Here is an 18,855-nt window from a genome sequence, read left to right on the forward strand (position 1 = left end):
GGGCGAAGGCAGGCTTCAACCTGGACAGGTCTTTCACAGGGCTGTTTAAAAATCACATAGCAGTATTTTTTTCAATTACAACACGGTGCCATGGTGATCCAGGGGTTAGGACTGTTGCTCCAGCAGCAGTAAGGGTCTGTTTTTGGAATCAGAATCAGAATGAGTTTTATTGCCATTGTTCATGAGGTTCACAAACGAGGAATTTGACTCGGTGCAATGCTGCTACATTAAACATTTAACAAATAGTAGAGATAAAAATAAAGTAAATACTATAATAAAAGCTAACATCTATATTAAAGATAAAAATAAATACTATAATAAAAGCTAACATCTATATTGAAGATAAAAATAAAGTAAATACTATAATAAAAACTGACATCTAAGTACACTGTACAACAAAAAAGTGACTAAGTGACAAAAAAGTGACTAAGTGATCTGTTTTAGATCTGTAATGGACTAGAGATTTGCCTCTAGCCCACTGTCATCTGGGATAGACACCATCACCCATGACCCCTTACAGCATAAAACGTGTAACTAATAGATGGATAGATGTTTTACAGTATTCATTCGTGATACAACACAGCAGACAACAAAACAACTAGAAAATCATTTAAAGTGGTTCACTGATACATATTTTTAAAATTAGCATATGTTTGTTCTTTCTACATAGGAAATAATGTAATGCTGTGATATATATACACACACACATCTGGGCAGCATTATCAAGGTGAATCTTCACTCACATCCTTACATAACCGTCACAACCACGTTGACTGTTGAAAATATTGGAGTATTATGTTGAAGGTGTTGACCGGAAGCTCCAGTGCTTTTCCCGGTGAATCGACAGCGGTGTTGCTGGCTGTAACAGGATGCTGTCAGACTCAGGCCGAACAGACGCACCGACCTAACGGAGACAACCCGCAACAGCATCCTTTGTTTTCTGGAGCTGGAGAGCAAGGTAAGGACATTAACTAGCTTGGTAGCGATGGCAACCTGTCTGTCTGCCTTACCAATGATGACTGAAACATTACTGAGGTCGCTGACGATACGCTGGAGTTGTGTTTTTTTCTCTCTTCATTTCCAGTCATGTCCAAACTATGGCTATTGTTCGGCGTGCTGTCATTCAGGCAGCATATAGGAAGATTTCATGTAACGCTGCATTAATGAGTTTAGCTGAGGGGCTAACGTGCGGCTGGGCTCTGTGCTACTGTGCTGTGTAAACAGCTGCTGGAGTTTCAGGTGGCGGTACGGGGCTAGCTTGCAGCGCAGGAGCAGACATTGTAGAACATCCATGGCTGCTGCTGAGGTGGTGCTGGGGGGGAGGAGGAAGAGGAGGGGGGAGGGACGTTGGGGGGGACATTGCGTTGCACCACCACCCTCGGCACGCGCACGCAAACACAGGTGCAGCTGGTGTGTGGGTGCTGATGTGGGTGCTGGTGTGTGGGTGCTGGTGTGCAGCTCCGGACACATCCAGCCACTGAGCAGCTCTCTGCTAACAGCACACAGGGCCGGGCCTGCTGTGTTTTGGGGCTGTTGGACGCTGTCCGGGCTTTAAAAGGCTTATTGACTATTATGGTCAGCCTGTGTTCAAATTCCCGTGGACACCCCACTGTTTATTCTAGATGTGGTGGTTATGTTGGTATTTTGTGACAGCAGTACTTCAGTATTGGTTCCAGTATGGTTTTCAGTAAGGACTAGATCACATAGCTGAAACATTTATCATGACAAAATCTTTTATTTAATTTCATATTGATAATTGCTGCTTTTTTTTTTACTGACCTATTTTTGAAAACAGATCAGGAGGTGGGAAAAAAAGTCAAAATTTATTTTGCATTCAACCACCAAGTACATACGCTACCGTACAAAAGTTTGAGGTCACCCACACAATTTCATGTTTTCCATGAAAACTCGCACTTTTATTCAGGTGCTAACATAATTGCACACGGGTTTTCTAATCATCAGTTAGCTAACACAATGTAGCATTAGAACACAGGAGTGATGGTTGCTGGAAATAGACCTCTGTACCCTTATGTAGATATTCCATTAAAAATCAACCGTTTCCAGCTAGAATAGTCATTTACCACATTAACAATGTCTAGACTTCATTGAAAAAAAACTTTCAAAAATAAGGGCATTTCTAAGTGACCCCAAAGCGATAGATAGATAGATAGATAGATAGATAGATAGATAGATACTTTATTAATCCTGAGGGAACAACAAAAAACAACAAGAAGACCAAACAGGCAAGTTAGTGACCAGATTAACATTAACATTCAATTCAATTCAGTTTTATTTATATAGTGCCAATTGCAGGTGAAATTGTCTCAAGATGCTTTACAGAACCCATATGCCTGAACCCCCAGAGCAAGCCCTAAGGTGACAGTGGCAAGAAAAACACCCTTTTAACAGGGAAGAAACCTTGAGCAGAACCCAGGTTTTTATGTGGGGGGACCCATCTGCCGCCTGGCCGGTGGGTTGAGAGGGACAGAAGAGGTAGAGAGGTAGAGTATATACTAACATTAAGGTTAGTATATACTCTAAAAAAACTTGCTGTTCAATACTATAAACAAAACACTTCTCATTTTAGAATCTATAGAATACTAAATGTATTAGAAGTCAATATACAGTATTTACACATTTCAAGGCATAGTGATTTAAAGTGATCTAAAGTGATTTGACAGGTAGTAAGGAAAGCTGTTGTAGTAAACTACATAAGGTGCACAGACATTCTACAATCACATTGGATCAGTCTTAACAGTAGTGCCAGTGGTAATGGTATTGCTGGACTAAAAACACACAAAACTACATGCAACTATATGCATATCATAATAATTAACAAGGACAAAGAAATGATATCAGCGTATACACATTATGTTATAATAACAAGTAAAACTCAGAAGAACAAGGAAGGGGAAGCTGCTGCACTGTGATTCGCCTCGACGTTGTTTAACCTGACAGGGCCCTGCTCTGGTCTTCATGTGCGGCAGACCAACAGGAGTGTAGCTGTAGGTGGTGGGGACACAGGGCCTTAGATGTTTTTAGACTGTGAAGCCCATCTCCCAAGGACTTCCATTAGGGGAGATATGTGGGCGCCAACGGAGGTGATAAGAGGCCTTGTTTGCTGCTAACTAGTGAGCCGTTGAAGACTTGCATGGAAGCCTGAAGGAAGGCAGCACATGTTAAATTTGTTCATGCAATCGAACTTTGCGTTTTCTTTCGTGTTTGTTGGTTTCGCAGGGAAACAAGCGCTGTTATAAAAATGGACAATCCATTGACAAAAAAAAACGAGCACAACTGCCTGACTGCACGATCCAAATCCTTGGTAGCAATTGAAATTTTCGATGTGGTAGGTTGCTGCCCAGAGGTTGTTGGTTTTTTTCCCCCAAAGTGAGGAGAGTTTTTAAAGCAGTAGGACACAGAAGAAAATCTGAAGCCAAAACCTATTTATTTAAGATGGAAAGTGTAAAGAAACATCTTTAACAGGGTGAAAACAAAAAATCACACTGTCCAAAATTATTCATACAATAATAAATTGCAAACCCCTCTTTTTTTATCATAGCTTCCAAGTGATTTTTGTAATTGCTCACAAGATTCTTGCAAGTATCTGCAGGAATTTTGGACCCTTCCTCCTTTGCAAATGTTTCAAGATCCTTCAGGTTGGAGGGTTTATGTGCTGTCATCCGTTTCTTGAGCTCCATCCATAGGTTCTCGATGGAGTTTAAATCAGGACTCTGACTTGTCATTGTCCTGGAACCATTTCTTTACCACCTTGGCTGTATGCTTCGGATCATTGTCCTGCTGATAGGTCCAACGCTCCCCCAGGTTCAGGTTCTCTGCTGCCTGCTTGATGTTTTCTTTGAGAATCTTGATATGCTGATCTTTCCTCATGATGCCTACCACTTTGACCAAGTTGCCAGGTCCGTTTGCAGAAAAGCAGCCCCACAACATGATGCTTCCACTTCCATATTTCACAGTCGGGACCGTGTTCTTTGGCTTGTAGATGTCGGCCTTCTTTTGCCAGATGAAAGCCACATCTCTGTGCCCAAAAAGCTAAATTTTTGTTTCAACTGACCACAGAACTAGATGACCAGAAGCTTTTGTCTTTCTCTACGTACGTCTTTGCGGAGGTCAGACGAGCTTTAACATGCTTTGGTTGAAGCAGGGGAGTCTTTCTTGGGCAACTTCCATAGACTACTTTGATGCAGTACCCGCTGGAGTGTCTGCTTTGATAGAGTCACACCACTTGCACTCAGTTCCTTCAGGACAGGCTTAGTAGTAGTCCTTGGATTGTTTTCAACATCTCACTTAATCTTTCTGGCAAGCCGAGGTGACACTACTGACTTCTGACCGTGTCGTTTGAGGTTTTTGACTGTGTGAAATTTTTGGTACATCTTGATGATACTTTGTACTGTTGCCACTGGCACCTGAAATTGTTTGCCATTTTTTTGTACCCTTTTCCTTCTTTTTTGGCATTTACAGCGTGTGCTCTCAGGTCTTCACTGAGTTGTTTGGTCTTTGCCATGGCAAATCTTGCGTTGATTTGAAAATGACTGAAATGTCACAAGCAAGTCGACTTTTATACTCAGAAATGTTGAAAACAGTAGTAAACTCTTTAGACCCTTAGAAAGAATAGTTTGTTTGAACATCCTATGGCGATCTGTCTTGATATCACTGGGGTATGAATAATTTTAGACATGGTGACTGTCAAAGTTTAATTTAACACCTGTAACAGTGTTGCTTCACATAACATAATTGGTCATGGTTCTAGACTTGCCCACATTTATGTCAAATCTGGGGTGAAATACTGATGATTAACTGAAAAAATTAAGAAATTCCTTATATTTGACAGAGGTATGAAAAATTTTGGGCTTAAGTGTATAACGCCAGCCTACATGTGATGAGGCAGACAAGGTGCCATAAGACTGAAGAAGAAAGAAGAGGGCACAGACAGGTTTCTTTGTCATCACCACTAAAGTCTCTAATTCTTCAAAATCCTACCCAAAATATTTTCAAAAATAAAGACAGGTGTAGCATATTTTGAATGAATTTAGACCATTTGAGCCAATAGTGCAGTTTTACCTTTTGATAGCAAGTTCATTATAATAATACAGAGTCAGCACTGACTGTACTGTTAAATGTCACGCAGTGCAAAAGCTCTTTGTAGCCCTGGGGGTCCACTCAGAGAAGAGAAGTTGCGAGGACAGTGGCTAGTTCCTGGACGGCTGCAGCTTGTGATGATTTATACGGGGCAGTGGATGAGCACTGATGGCTTGCTTGGAGCACACACAGCTGACTTAATGTAATGTCAAAGAACAGCGTTATGGCCTGTAAAAGACACATTCAAGCCTACACAGAGCACTGCAGAACAAAATGGACAGCAAATTCCTATTACTCAATGATACTAGTTGTTTCTGTGTGAGACATAATGTTGTCATGTAATCTAGTTTGCTATCCAGTTGCTTGTCGTTATGAAAGTACGGTTCAAAGTAGGACTGAAATGATTTGTCAAGTTATTTGAGTAATTTAATTACTAAAATTCCTCGAGGCAAAATTCTCTGAATGACGGCTTTGTTTAATCCACTACATAAATGACCTCAGGTCACTAACTGTCTGATCGCAGTCCGAATCCGGACCCATACTTCATCCTATACTCAATTACATCCTATAATCAATTAATTATGATGAGACTTTAAATTTGACAGGACGCTTATATTTTAACCGAGAACTCCAGCAATTCCAGTGTATCGCGAACAGTTGTATTAATGGAGAACAATGAGGAATATAAAAATTTATGACGCTTAAAAGCTTCTACTGTAAAATATGTAAGACAGGAATTCTTGCAGAAAACTGTTCATGTGTTAATATATTTATTTTACCGATCATTGCAGCTGATTATTTCTAACAGACAGCTGCACAATAAAACTATCAAACTTCATATATTCGAACATGATATTGTACTGAAGTGCATGTAGGTCTGACACCATCTCGTAATGAAAGAAATCACTTTAATTTGTGGCCACAACAAAGGGAAACTAATGTTACTGATAGAATATTCTCTGTAATAAATATTAACAAACTAATCAGTTTTCTTATTTGTGTTCTATCAGCTGCAGTACCAGCAGTTTAAATGGACTAAACACAGACATATTTATGTGATTTCTGCATCACCAAATAAATACATGTGGGTTTCCCATGGCTTTAGTTTTAGTTGAATATCCCTGTACTATAATATATATGTACAATACATCGCAGATGTCCACTCATGTTCCACCAGGATGGTTATTTCTGTTGCACAGCGTGTTCACTTCCGATTTTGATGCTGTAACGCACATGCCAAGTACGGAATCCGATTACTCAATTTAATTGCCAGAATAGTTGATAGAATACTTGATTTGTAAAACAATTGATAGATTAATTGCTGCAGCCCTAGTTCAAAGTGGTTATTAGGAGCTCTTGGTTTGGGGGTCATGTGAACAAACTTTTGCCTGCTTGCCTCTCTTGATGGTATATTTCAGAAAATGTCATTCACAAAATTGCAGTAAACAAAACAATGGCATTTATTGCAAAAAAAAGTCTCTACTGCCAACATTAATTGGTGAGAGACATGTAAAACTAGGGCTGGGCACGTAGGTACAATTACTTGCGAGAGGGCCATAGTTATATCTTGTAGTCACATAGCAGACTGTTTTTTCAAACTACACTCTAGGGGATTTAATCTCTTTTTTTAGTTGTGCTGAAATTTGCAGCTATAAATAGACAATTGTCTTCAGATAATAAAATATCACATATGAATTTCAGGGTATCTTCAATTAGAAACCTATCCAGGTCCGCTGTGAATTGATTTCATTCCATTTTGCCATCTCCTTTATTAATGTAATATTGTCAACGGAAGACCAGAAGTGCCTTGGTTTATCCAGATTGTCAAGAAATGCACACATTTTAATTTGATCTATTTCTATATATTATTGGTATATGTCAGAGTAGTATTGTTTTTACTGTGGCTTCACTGTGTATGAACTTATGTTAAAACTACAGTAGACTGCACAATTATCCCCCACTTTAGCATATAACATGTCAGAAGCTCAACTTTTAAGATAACCATGTGTGGGTTAGTGCTCGTAAATGTGTTTATATTTTGGTGCTTATTTTAAACCTTTATTATTATAAAACATATAAAATTGCAAGGAAGCTGATTTCTGATATCAGACCTTTAAATTAAACATAAGTGTAAAAATAGTACTATGATTTTAATGTGATGTTTTCATAAATGCATGGTTTTTCATTTTAGTTTGGTTAATTAGCAGCTCTTAGTGTTGCCTTTTTCTCTGTAGTTAACAAAAACTTGAAGGATTAAAAGTATTCTGTAAGCACCATCTTTTTCTCAGTGTTTTCCATGTTGTACACACTCATATATCCTACAGTCTGCTCTACAAGTTAGATTTTTGGGTTTTCAAGCTCCTTGACCTAGTTATGGAGTGAAGGAAAAGTCATGGAAATTTACATGAAAGCCACAGTAAGAGCCTTGCTGACAGTGTATTGCACCTGTGTGAAGTCTTGATGAGTAATGCTAGATAATTTAGCACAGGCAAACACAGTCAGGGATTTTCCAGCTTTGACTGGGGCTTTAGGTCCATTGCTGCAGTGTCCAGGAACAGCTAAGGGATGATGTGGTCAAAATTGGGCAATACTAGTGGATGCAACACATTACAAGATAAGCTACAGTTGAATGATGTTGAAATGATGATTAAAGACATGGTTTATGTGTCGTCATTTACTACAAAAAATCATACCTTTTCGCCAACACAAGTCAAACAATGAGGCAACCACTTTCTGGGGAAATGGTATATTATTCTGTTCCTTTAGGGGGTGCGCATTGAATGACAGTGAACAAACTGGTATTATTGTTGGACTTGTGATATTATCAATGAACGGGTAATAGAGTACTGAGACTACTCACTATTCATACTAAATGTTAGCACCAAGCCCCTGCTGGCTTTGTACAGTGACTTTTGCAAGAAGGTTTATTCAAACTGGATAGCTTTGTCGTCAGTGAAGACAGAAAGCGAGAAAAACTGTGTTACGTTCTGCAGCTTTAAAGCCACACACACATACAGTGCCATGTAAAAGTATTTACCCCCCTACAGAAATCTTCTAATTTTGCAGATTTGTCACACCTTAAATCTTTCAGATCATCTTTCAAACTAATTTTGATGTAACACAAAGATAACCCAACAAAACACAAAATGCAGCTTTTGAATGGTGATTTTTGTTTTTAAGGAAAAATGTTGTCCAGCCCATCCTGCTCTATGTGAAAAAGTAAGTGCCCCGTTAGCTACCAATCTACTAAATGACCCAATTCATTTGGCAATTGGGTTAAATTTCACCAGCCATACTCACATATGATTAATGCTGCGCTTGTTGAATCTAAACATTACTAAATAGAACCTGTCTGGCATTGTGAAGTAGCTAAAGGGTCTCAAAAAGTAGCATGATGCCATGTTCTAAAGAGATTCAAGAAAAGATGCCAAGTAAAGCCATTGCCGTGTACAGACGTGCTCATTAGTTTACATACCCTGGCAAAATTTGTGAAATACATTGCTTCACTGGCCACACTGCCTGTAGACACCATGGTCCTGTTATCACACTTGAAGTTGTTTTGTGGCACTTGTCCAGGTTTCTGGGGGTTGAAAGGTTGTTTTCTCCTGACTAGATCCATGCTTGTGTTGTATGTACTCTCAGATGTATGTCACTTTGGATAAAAGTGTCTGCTAAATGAAATTGTAGGAATTGTAAATATTTTTGATCATGGAAAAGCTTTTCTTTCATTTATGGTTAGCTGTCAGACAAAGATCTGTTGTGTAGGACTAGATGTTGATATAACTGATCATGCAAGCAGCCCTGATCAAAAGTATACATACCCTTGAAATTTTGGCCTGATAATATGCATGCAAGTTGACACAAACAAGGTTTAAATGGTTAGTAAAGGTAAATGTCCACACTTGTCACCTGTTTGAATGTAGCTAGTGTCTGTTTATATATATATATATATATATATATATATATATATATATACACACACACATACACACATACACACACACCTGTATAAATACACATCCGCACAAAGATTTGCAACCTTTTTTTCAGTGTGCAAGTTTCAAATTTCACATGGTCGTATTTCGTATTGTGTGAGCTGTATTTGTGTCGCTCTAACCAGCACAGGCAGCTACTGTCTCATCCCATTGATGGAAAGTCGTACTTTTATAATTTTGGTGTACTGTAGTATTTGCACCTAAAAATACTGTCTTCTCATGAAATGTGGAGTGCACCCAAATGCACTGTTTTTTTCCGTTCATAGAAAAAAATTTAGAAAAAAATCACTTGATTATATATTGGACAAATATGGCATTAGAATGCCCTAGTTTAACTCTGTTCAAGGTCACTTTTGGTCACACACCTGTCTGAGCACCACAGCTACCAAGCATCTACTACCGCAGCCTCCAATGTTTGGCAGTTAGGGAACATTGATAAATTGTAGCATCTATCAATTAGAAAATGTTAAGCAAGTGATTTGTTTTGCCAGTGACAAGGTAGCATATAGTAATTTACCATCTTTTAATCTTTTAACCTTGTGCAGCATTTCACTGTCCCCACACATACCTGCAGACACACTCTTGATTTAGGTTTTCCTCTCAACATGTCATTTAATTCCCTTCTCTGACAATAACTGTTGTAGCTTTAGTTAGTTTAATGATTTCTATACATCAGCCCCTGACTTTTCTGTGTCAACTGATAATTTCCAGAAAATCAGTGCACACACTCTTACTGTTACACATGCACACGTGCTTGTACACACAGACATGTACACATACACACATGACACTGGAAGTGTTTGCATATATTTCATTTGTTTATATTACCATTTGGAAGATACACTGTGTGTGAGGTCTTTAAAAAGTGCTTCCTGAGTACCTTCTTTTTTTTTTTTTACGTAGGGCCTTTTCTCAGTACGGCCGAGTAGCCTCTTACAGTCATTCTGTATATTGACTCTCCACTTGTACCTGGAACTAATCTCTTGTGTTTGTACAGAAAGTGATAGGGGTGTTTCATGACGCATGCAGACACTATATTATACCTATGAATCTATAACTAAGTTAAAAACGTATATTTAGTTTATTTATGCTCTTATTTATTGATTTTCCAAACTACAAAATGGTGTTGAAGTGGTTTACCATGCACTTTTGATATTCTGTTGTATTGTAAAGAGATTTGGGATTTGCAAATGGCATTGTTTCAAATTTAGATTTGAAATCGACTTATTGTTCAGAATGAGATTGTGTGTGTCTTTGTGTGTTCTTCGCATATTTTGACAACTGTCCAATATACTTTCTACTTCAGATGGGGCAGGTATATCACTATGGCCTCGATGAAATGCAGTGTTGAATGTTGCGTGTGTGCGTGTGTGCGTGTGTGCGTGTGTGCGTGTGTGTGTGTGTGTGTGTGTGTGTGTGTGTGTGTGTGTGTGCGCGCGTGGGCGTGTGTGTGTGCACCAGGATGGTGGGGGAGGGACTTCCAGATGGCTGCCCCAATCAGATTAGAGATGTTAAACCTTTCTGCTTTGGCACCCCTGATAACAAAGGCGGGTGCTGTCATCATTCTGTCCAACAAAAAGCTAAAGTGGAGCACCAAGTAGCTGAAGCTACGTGGGCTCCCCTCTCCACACCTACTGTCAGCAACAGTTCTGCCTGTGTGATGATTTTGGCATTTAGCTTCAATGTATCCTGCTGTAAATAATGCTGTGTAACTTTATGTAAGAGTTAAAACTGTTTCCCTCTTACAAATAATAGGATGAATTGAAAGAATCAACGGTCTCTATCAATTGAATACACTGTGGGTTTTGCTGTTGTAACCTTTGGTCTGGTTGGTGAGCAATTTTCATATATTGATGTGGCTGTGAAATGCTGTGTTTCCCGTTTATTGTCCTATTCCTTTGGCTAAGTCACCTTAGCATTATGACTGTTTTGAAAGAAGATTTAGGTGTAGAGGTTGACCAATTTATTTTTCTGGTATTGATGTGATTGCCAGTAATCGAAGAACCTGGTACTTGAAATTTCAAACTGATATACACTACTGTTCAAAAGTTTGGGCTCACCCAGACAATTTCTTGTTTTCCATGAAAACTCGCACTTTTATTCATGTCTTAACATAATTGCACAAAGGTTTTCTAATCATCAATTATCCTTTCAACACCAGTAGCTAACACAATGTAGCATTAGAACACAGGAGTGATGGTTCCTGGAAATCGGCCTCTGTACCCCTATGTAGATATTCTATTATAAGTTAGCCGTTTCCATCTAGAATAATCAGTTACCGCATTAACAATGTCTAGACTGTATTTTTGATTAATTTAATGTTTTCTTCATCAAAAGAAACAGTTTTTCTTTCAAAAATGAGGACATTTCTAAGTGACCCCAAACTTTTGAACCGCAGTGTACATTTGCAGTAAAAATCAAAGTCTTGCTATCAAAATTTAAAATTACATAAACTTAAAAAAAGATGTTAAAATGCTCTTGGTGTGTATGTGTTTAACTTGTTTCAAGGATTCAATAAGTGGCAGGTTAGTATATGTTATATGTAGATAACTTAGTTATATCATGTCCTTGCTCTCAAATATAGTACAAACAAATGTGCTTATGTTGTGGCAAACATTTTTTCGCCATTGGAGTTAGATGAGGTCATGTGAAGGACAATGACAATTGTTTAAGTTTTCTTTATCTTTTTAGCTGATGTACCAATATGGCAAACATCTTCAAAGACAAAGACAACATTTCACTAACACTAACTAACGTTCTATTGCAAAAACATCAGGCATTCACAAGGATGGAGATCAACAGCAATTGTTGTAAATGATCAACTGGATTTCCTGTAAAATATTGAAAGTGGGTGAATAAAATGAGTACTGAAGTACAGCTGCACATCAGCTGCAAGCAACAGTGTGGAAGGTGAAGGACCATGAATGTGTAAAGAGCTGATGTTTGTGAAGAGTTCTCCCAGTTCTAAGTAGAAATGGAGATGTATGAACACATTTTGGGGCCATGACTAGCCACAAACAATAGACCTCCAGTCTGTTGTTTATGACTTATTGTCACATCTTCACTTTTAAATTCAACTACTGATTTAAAAAATAGCTTCTTTCAAAAATTAGGGTCTAGGATTTGAGGCTGTTTGTATTCAGTAGTCAGTATGGTATTATTTCAGCTTTAAGTTGATCTCTGTGTTTTAAGCCACATTTTATAAATGTCAGGGAAAATCCTGGTTCGTGGTTGGAGGTTCTGTTCGATCATTTACAAGATGGCTTTGAGACAGGAATTACTCCCATCAGCCATAACTACTTGTGCTACCAAAACAGCTCGGATCTGTTGGTGATGTCTTATAGTGTCTGGCACCAGGATGTGGGCAGTGTATCCTTTGGGTCCTAAAGGTTTCAGGGAACATGCCTCTGTGGGTGGTTGGTCTGTAGCAATGTTTCGGTGAGTGGTACTAGTCAAAGTCACATCTACACAAATGTTAGGACCCAAGATTTCCTACCAGGAAATTGAACTGTAACAAAATGATCAATGTATCTGACTTCACTAGACAGTTTCAATGATTTGGCTAATCTGTGCATATATTACACTATATACAGAAGGCAGAGAAAGTACATTACTGCAGCTAGTATGACTTCACCTGAAATCCATTGTTTGCTTAAAAATTAGAATTCAAATTTAAAGTTAATTTTAGCTTACAAAGATAACAACAAGAAAAGCACTCAGAGAGCGCAGTACTCCACCAAGGCTGTTCATTCCCTCATATGGCATTGTCAGAAAATGCAGCCCCCCTTTTTTTTTTTTTTTAGAAATGCAGCATTTGTTTATTTGTTATTGATGTTCAGAAATCACAGCAACACAGAAAGTGGCCATTTAATATAGATGTATCCACAAACAAAATGACCTTGCACTGAGCACAGGTGTGTGTTCTGCATGTGTACATTATGTTACAGATACTGAATCATGTGACCTAAATATGCAGCGGGCGGCGGGAATTGCCGAGACTCAGAAACACCCCCACAAATCAATTGCTTCTTCTATCATTTCCGACAGATAAGTCTCGAAATTGTTTTACGTCAATGTCTGTCAATCATGTTATCGTCAGCAGGCAGCTGACATAGTGTTCACTTGTAGTCATAGTTACAGTGACGCCATGCCGCTATCTTGCAGATACAAATCTTTAAAAAATTATTGTGGATCCAGACTATAAGCCGCATCACTGCCAAAATCTAATCACTTGGTCCTTGTGTCAGTTCTGACCTCCTGTGAAAACTTCATCCAAATCCGTTAGTCCATTTTTGAGTAATGTTGCGAACAGACAGACAAACGTACAAACAAACCAACGCCAATCGCCACGTATCTCATAATTATGTATCACATGGACACATAATATGTGATATGACCGTATACTGTGATACAATATAAGTCTATCTTCTGCCATACCATTTATACCACATTGTCCCTTTAAAACAAGTTGGTGTATGGTTTCATTTTGTGTCACCCAAGATGCTGATTCAATTGTGCGTGTATGTCAATTTTTGTGTGCAGGCCTGTGTGTGTAGGTATTGGGTCACTGGATTGAGGCCACTAAAGCCAGAGTTCAGCCAACTAACTGTCTATCTGTGGCACTGGCGCCTGGATTAACCTTTGTGCTGCGTTGATCTAGTTAACAATAATTCTGTGGCAGTGCAGCTAGTACTATCACTGATCCTAGAGCTGACCTCAAGGGTGTGCAGCAGAAAAGACAAAAATTTTGGACAATTTTCACATTTATTTATTTATTGCTCGAGAGCAGATGTTAAAAATAAATGGCCTCTGTGAACTTGTTTGAAACCTGTTTAGAAGTGTTTGGACAATACTGTCTCTTGTTTCCTTGTTTGCTTCTCGTAGGGATTAGTCTCTGATCTGATGTTGGCATTGCTTCTTCTGGAATTCCAGCCAATATCACGCTGCCCTGAAGCACGCTACAGGCCTAAATACCAAGCTGCTTTTTCTTCTCTCCTCCTCTTCCTTCTTTCTAGAGATGTCAGCCCCTGTTTGTTCAGCAGTCAGTCTGGTCAAGAAACAGAAGCACTGGCAGCATCAGTTCAGAAACTAATCTAACTGAAAATAAAACTAAAAGATTGAGGAATGGACTGTTCTGTCAAAATGGTTTCAGAGATGTTTACTGAGCCTATTAATTTCTGGTGGGCTGGTGAAGAAAAACCTGTTCTCGATTGTCACGGTGATTAAGGGGGTAGGGTAAGTCTGTAAGACTTGATCTGTGGCAGAGGTAAACTCCTTAGCTTGGGCAGACATCAGCTTAGCAGTTGTGCGTCTCTTCTTCAGTGCTCCCTGCTGCCTCACAGGGTTGCTTTCCTTTATTTATCAGATTTTTTTAGCGGTACAATAATCTTTGGTTCTTAAAAACAAACACCTCTTGAAATGCAACTTTTTGTCTTGATTTCTGTTAGTGAAATCTGATTGCAAAACTTTCGATGCTAATTTTTGACTCACCGTGAATCAAGGCAGGCCTGCTGTTACCATGGGCAATTCTGTGTACTGTGATTGCGTGCTTTATAATTCGCCAAGTTATCAAATTCCTGATAACTGTGTGGAATTCCAGGAACTGCTCTTATGGTAAGTCCACTGGTTTGAATGTAGAAGCTTTATGTTCTCTGGACCTAATTATATGAGTCTCTTGTTGTAGGTGAGCACAACCGAGATTTATTGAGACTGACTGCATTTCATTTGATGATGTCACTGTGTGTCATGGGAATACTTTAACTGATAAACACATTAATCAGAAGTAGTCTTCATGATTTAAGAAAAATCAGGCAATACATTTAAAACGTTTAGTAATTAAACATGGTTAGCCGTATTGTTAGCAGACAGGTTAATTATCGGGCTGCAGCTACAGTACAGGAATATTGTACGTATATAGGATAGTACAGCGGTATTCAACTAAAACTAAAGCTGCGGGAACCTGACATGTATTTAGTTGATGATGCAGAAATCACATAAACATGTTTTTATATTTGGTCCATTTAAACTGCTGGTACTACAGCTGATAGAACACAAATAAGAAAACTGATTAGTTTATTAGTATCTATTACAGAGGATAATCTATCAGTAACATTAGTTTCACTTTGGTTTGGCGCACGAATTAAAGTGATTTCTTTCATTATGAGACAGTGTCAGAGCTACATGCACTTCACTACAATATCATGTTTGAATATATGAAGTTTGATACTTTGATTGTGCAGCTGTCTGTTAGTCTGTCAGTAACATGAATACATTAACACACATTTAACAGTTTTCTACCAGCATTCCTGTCTTACATAATTTCCAGCAGAAACTTTTAAGAGTAATAAATGTTATGTCCCTCATTGTTTTTCATTAAAACAACCTATTGACTGAAGATGATGCGATCGGTTTATTTTGTGCGGAAAATGAGTCAAGTGATGTGTTAAACATCCTCGAATTTGAAGCAGAAAGTTTGAGTTAACAAAGAAAGTAACACCTTCGTACCTGTTAACTCTGACTGATGTTTTAGTTTTTGTCAAGCCAACTGACACAGATAAAGCCAGACTATGTCCAGCTGCTTTCGTAGTTCAGCCTCTGATCTGATTAACACCGTAAACGCTAGAAAAGTTGCGCCGGTGAAAATACAAGCGTCCCGTCAAATTGAAAATGCCCTTACAATTTATTGATTATGGATCAGGGTCCGAATAGGATGAAGTCTGGGTCCGGATGTAGTGGAGACTCAATTCAGTGAATTTTGCCTCGAGGAATTTTAGTAATCGAATTACTCAAATAACTCAAGGAATCATTTCAGCCCTCGTTAATTAAGAGCCCATTTTTATTTACAGTGAATGCTGTATTTGTGTTTGTGATGGCAGCCTTCACTCGTTGAGCAAAAAGAAAAAGATAAGGTTAGAGAACCTGTCTGGTGTTTGTAAGTCTTTTGAAAGGCTTCTGTTCAGTTTCAGTCAACACACAATCTGCCAGCAGTGACATAAACCGATTTCTGTATTTCCTATATTATTCCCTTTATCATCACACGCTTATGTACTTATAGTATGAAATGTGGGATGGCGTAATTGCTATTGTCATTTTTTGTTGATGAATTATAATCTGTAGTTTTTACTCAGCACTGCCCACACAAACTATTACTAGTCCAGTATTGAGGATCTACACCCATGTCTTCCCTCTAAATACCCGTTGATTCTCTCTTCACCAGACCTGTGCGAGAGGAAACTCGCTGGAAGAACATTGTGGACTTGTAGAAGGGTTTATGGTTCATGCCTTTCCTATTAATATTTCATTTCTATATATACTCAATATTACAGAAGTTTTATTCTTTAATATGCCTTCCCTCCAATTAAGGGTAGCAATATTCACTTCTCTCTCCATATCTATTAGGTTAATACAGCCACACTATATTCCTCTCCTATACCAGATACATGACTCTCATCTTTTGCTTGTTAAAATGCTTTTGTTCATCATCTGTGATATCATTTTTACACTCAGTCAGACATACTGTCTGCTGATTGGCTGTTGACAGCTCTTTCAGCAGGAGAGTCAATCACACTGAATTGTACAGGATAGATCAGACAATATGAACCTGCATCTGGTTCAAAGGAAACTAATCCAGGTTCATTTAGGATTGGAGCAGAAAACAGAAACATGTTTTGTAGTCTGACATTTACAGCCTGCCATGCTCTTATGAAGTCGCTAAATAAATATTCAACTGACATCTTTTAGAGTGAATCCCAAATATTTATTGAACAGCACTGTGTTACTGTCTCCCATGCAAAACCATCAATGTTTCATTTGACTATCTTTTCCTCTGTGATTGGCATGCAACCTGTTCAGGGTGTTCCAGCCTCTTGTCCACTGCCAGCTTGGATAGACTCTCCTGTAGGAATACACTGCTATGTTTTTTTTAAAGGCCAATATATCTATTATTGCCAAACAGGAAAGTCCATTAACTGATACATGTAACCGATATACACAACCGTTGAAAAGTTTGGGGTCACCCAGGCAATTTCATGTTTTCCATGAAAAGTCACTCTTTTATTTATGTGATAACATAATTGCACAAGAGTTTTCTAATAATCAATTAGCATTTCAACACCATTAGCTAACACAATGTAGCATTAGAACACAGGAGTGATGGTTGCTGGAAATGTTCCTCTGTACCCCATGTAGATATTCCATTAAAAATCAGCCGTTTCCAGCTAGAATAGTCATTTACCACATTAACAATGTCTAGGCTGTATTTCTGATTAATTTAATGTTATCTTCGTTGTAAGAAACTGCTTTTCTTTCAAAAATAAGGACATTTCTAAGTGACCCCACACTTTTGAACAGAAGTGTACGTTAAAAATTATGTATTAACAGCATGTGATAGCAGGGAACCTCTAATTCTTAACTGGGCTCCTTATGAATAATGGTTATTATAACTAAATATGTACAACAGAAATAGGAAAATAGGAGTGATGCCATTTTAGTGTGACATGACTCTACGGTGCTCTCCTGTTTATTGTGAGATTGATTGATTGAGGTCAGTAACAGTGTGTCTTCTGCATTTCTTTACACTGTTCTTCTGTGTTCTTAATCTTTCTTTGTTCTTTTTAATTACCACTAAAGTCTATGTCCTGAAACATTATCAATTATTGTTTACCAGACACTGTTTCAGGGTAATCTGTGGCTTAATTGGCTGCTAGCTGCTAACCATTAGTGTGATCTCAGCCACTATGAGAGCAGCTAATTTCCTGATACGAGGCAATGGCTGTGCGTCTTGTTCAGTTTTTACATGTTGTTTCTCTGCTAGTCTGATGTGTCTGTCAGAGTAGGGTGTTAAAGTTAATCAGATTTAAGAAGATGTTATGGTACTGAAGATAAAGTTAACCGCAAGCTAAGAAGTACAGCAGGCCTCTAAGCAATAATCGTAGACTTGTATCGTCAGCAACGTAAGTTCCACCTGCACCACTTGCTAACACCTACAAGTAAATTATTGGGGTCTTTTCTGTATATCTGCTACACTATGCATGCTTGTGGAAAACTGAGATGGTTTTTTTATACTTTCAACCATGTCTGCTACCTCACCTACCCAACACAGCAATTACATTACTTTATGATAATTGGTTAATAAAAATACCAATACCACTTATCTGAAAATGTCAAATATCACTGTGATATCAGTTATACATGCCATATGTCTATTTTTGTTGCGTTCAGTCACCATGATGACTAGCTTGCCCCTGTATGCTACAAGCTTGTGTGCAATACAGGTGAAACTACTGCAAATTCATTTTAAGAAAAAATGCAATTATTTTTTGTGTTAACGGGACAAAGTGGAACATTTTCCGATCAGATGAGCTTCTTATTTTGTTTGTAGGCCGAAATGAGCACTGAAAATATTCATGTCATGTTGACCTAATGAATAAACCACATAAACTGAAAACTTAGACACCATTTGACAGGGTTACATATCAGCATTTCTTTTTTTTATACTTAAGAGTCAACATACCCCATCCTAACCTAATGCTAAAACTAATAATGGAAGTACAAAGGTAGAAAAGAATAGACAATTGGAAACAGATCGACTAGGAAACAGAGTCAAGCTGGTCTTCTTTCAACTGACTGTTTGATTGTGTAACTCTGAGAGCACAGCCCTTGTAGAATTACATCATATCATTGGCATTTCAGTTGTGTAACAATTTGATTAATAGAATTCCTGACAGCAGCACTAGTTTACCAAACTCTGGCTGCATCCAGCCCC

At 38.3% G+C, this 18,855-nt stretch overlaps 1 protein-coding gene across 2 annotated transcripts in view; it reads left to right on the forward strand.

Moving 5' to 3' along the window:
- Nucleotides 1-834: 834 nt before the first annotated feature.
- The window catches only part of fam110b (family with sequence similarity 110 member B), a 44,129-nt gene continuing 26,108 nt past the window's right edge, over nt 835-18,855 (forward strand). The window contains exon 1 of one of the 2 annotated variants that reach the window (XM_023261657.3): nt 835-958. The gene's annotated coding sequence lies outside the window, so the exon portion shown is untranslated. Of the gene's footprint in view, nt 959-14,448; nt 14,706-18,855 lie in introns of those variants that run through there. The other variant, XM_035944168.2, reaches the window with a different exon arrangement.

Source organism: Amphiprion ocellaris, chromosome 10, assembly GCF_022539595.1.
Source record: "Amphiprion ocellaris isolate individual 3 ecotype Okinawa chromosome 10, ASM2253959v1, whole genome shotgun sequence".
Classification (NCBI taxonomy): Eukaryota; Metazoa; Chordata; class Actinopteri; family Pomacentridae; genus Amphiprion; species Amphiprion ocellaris.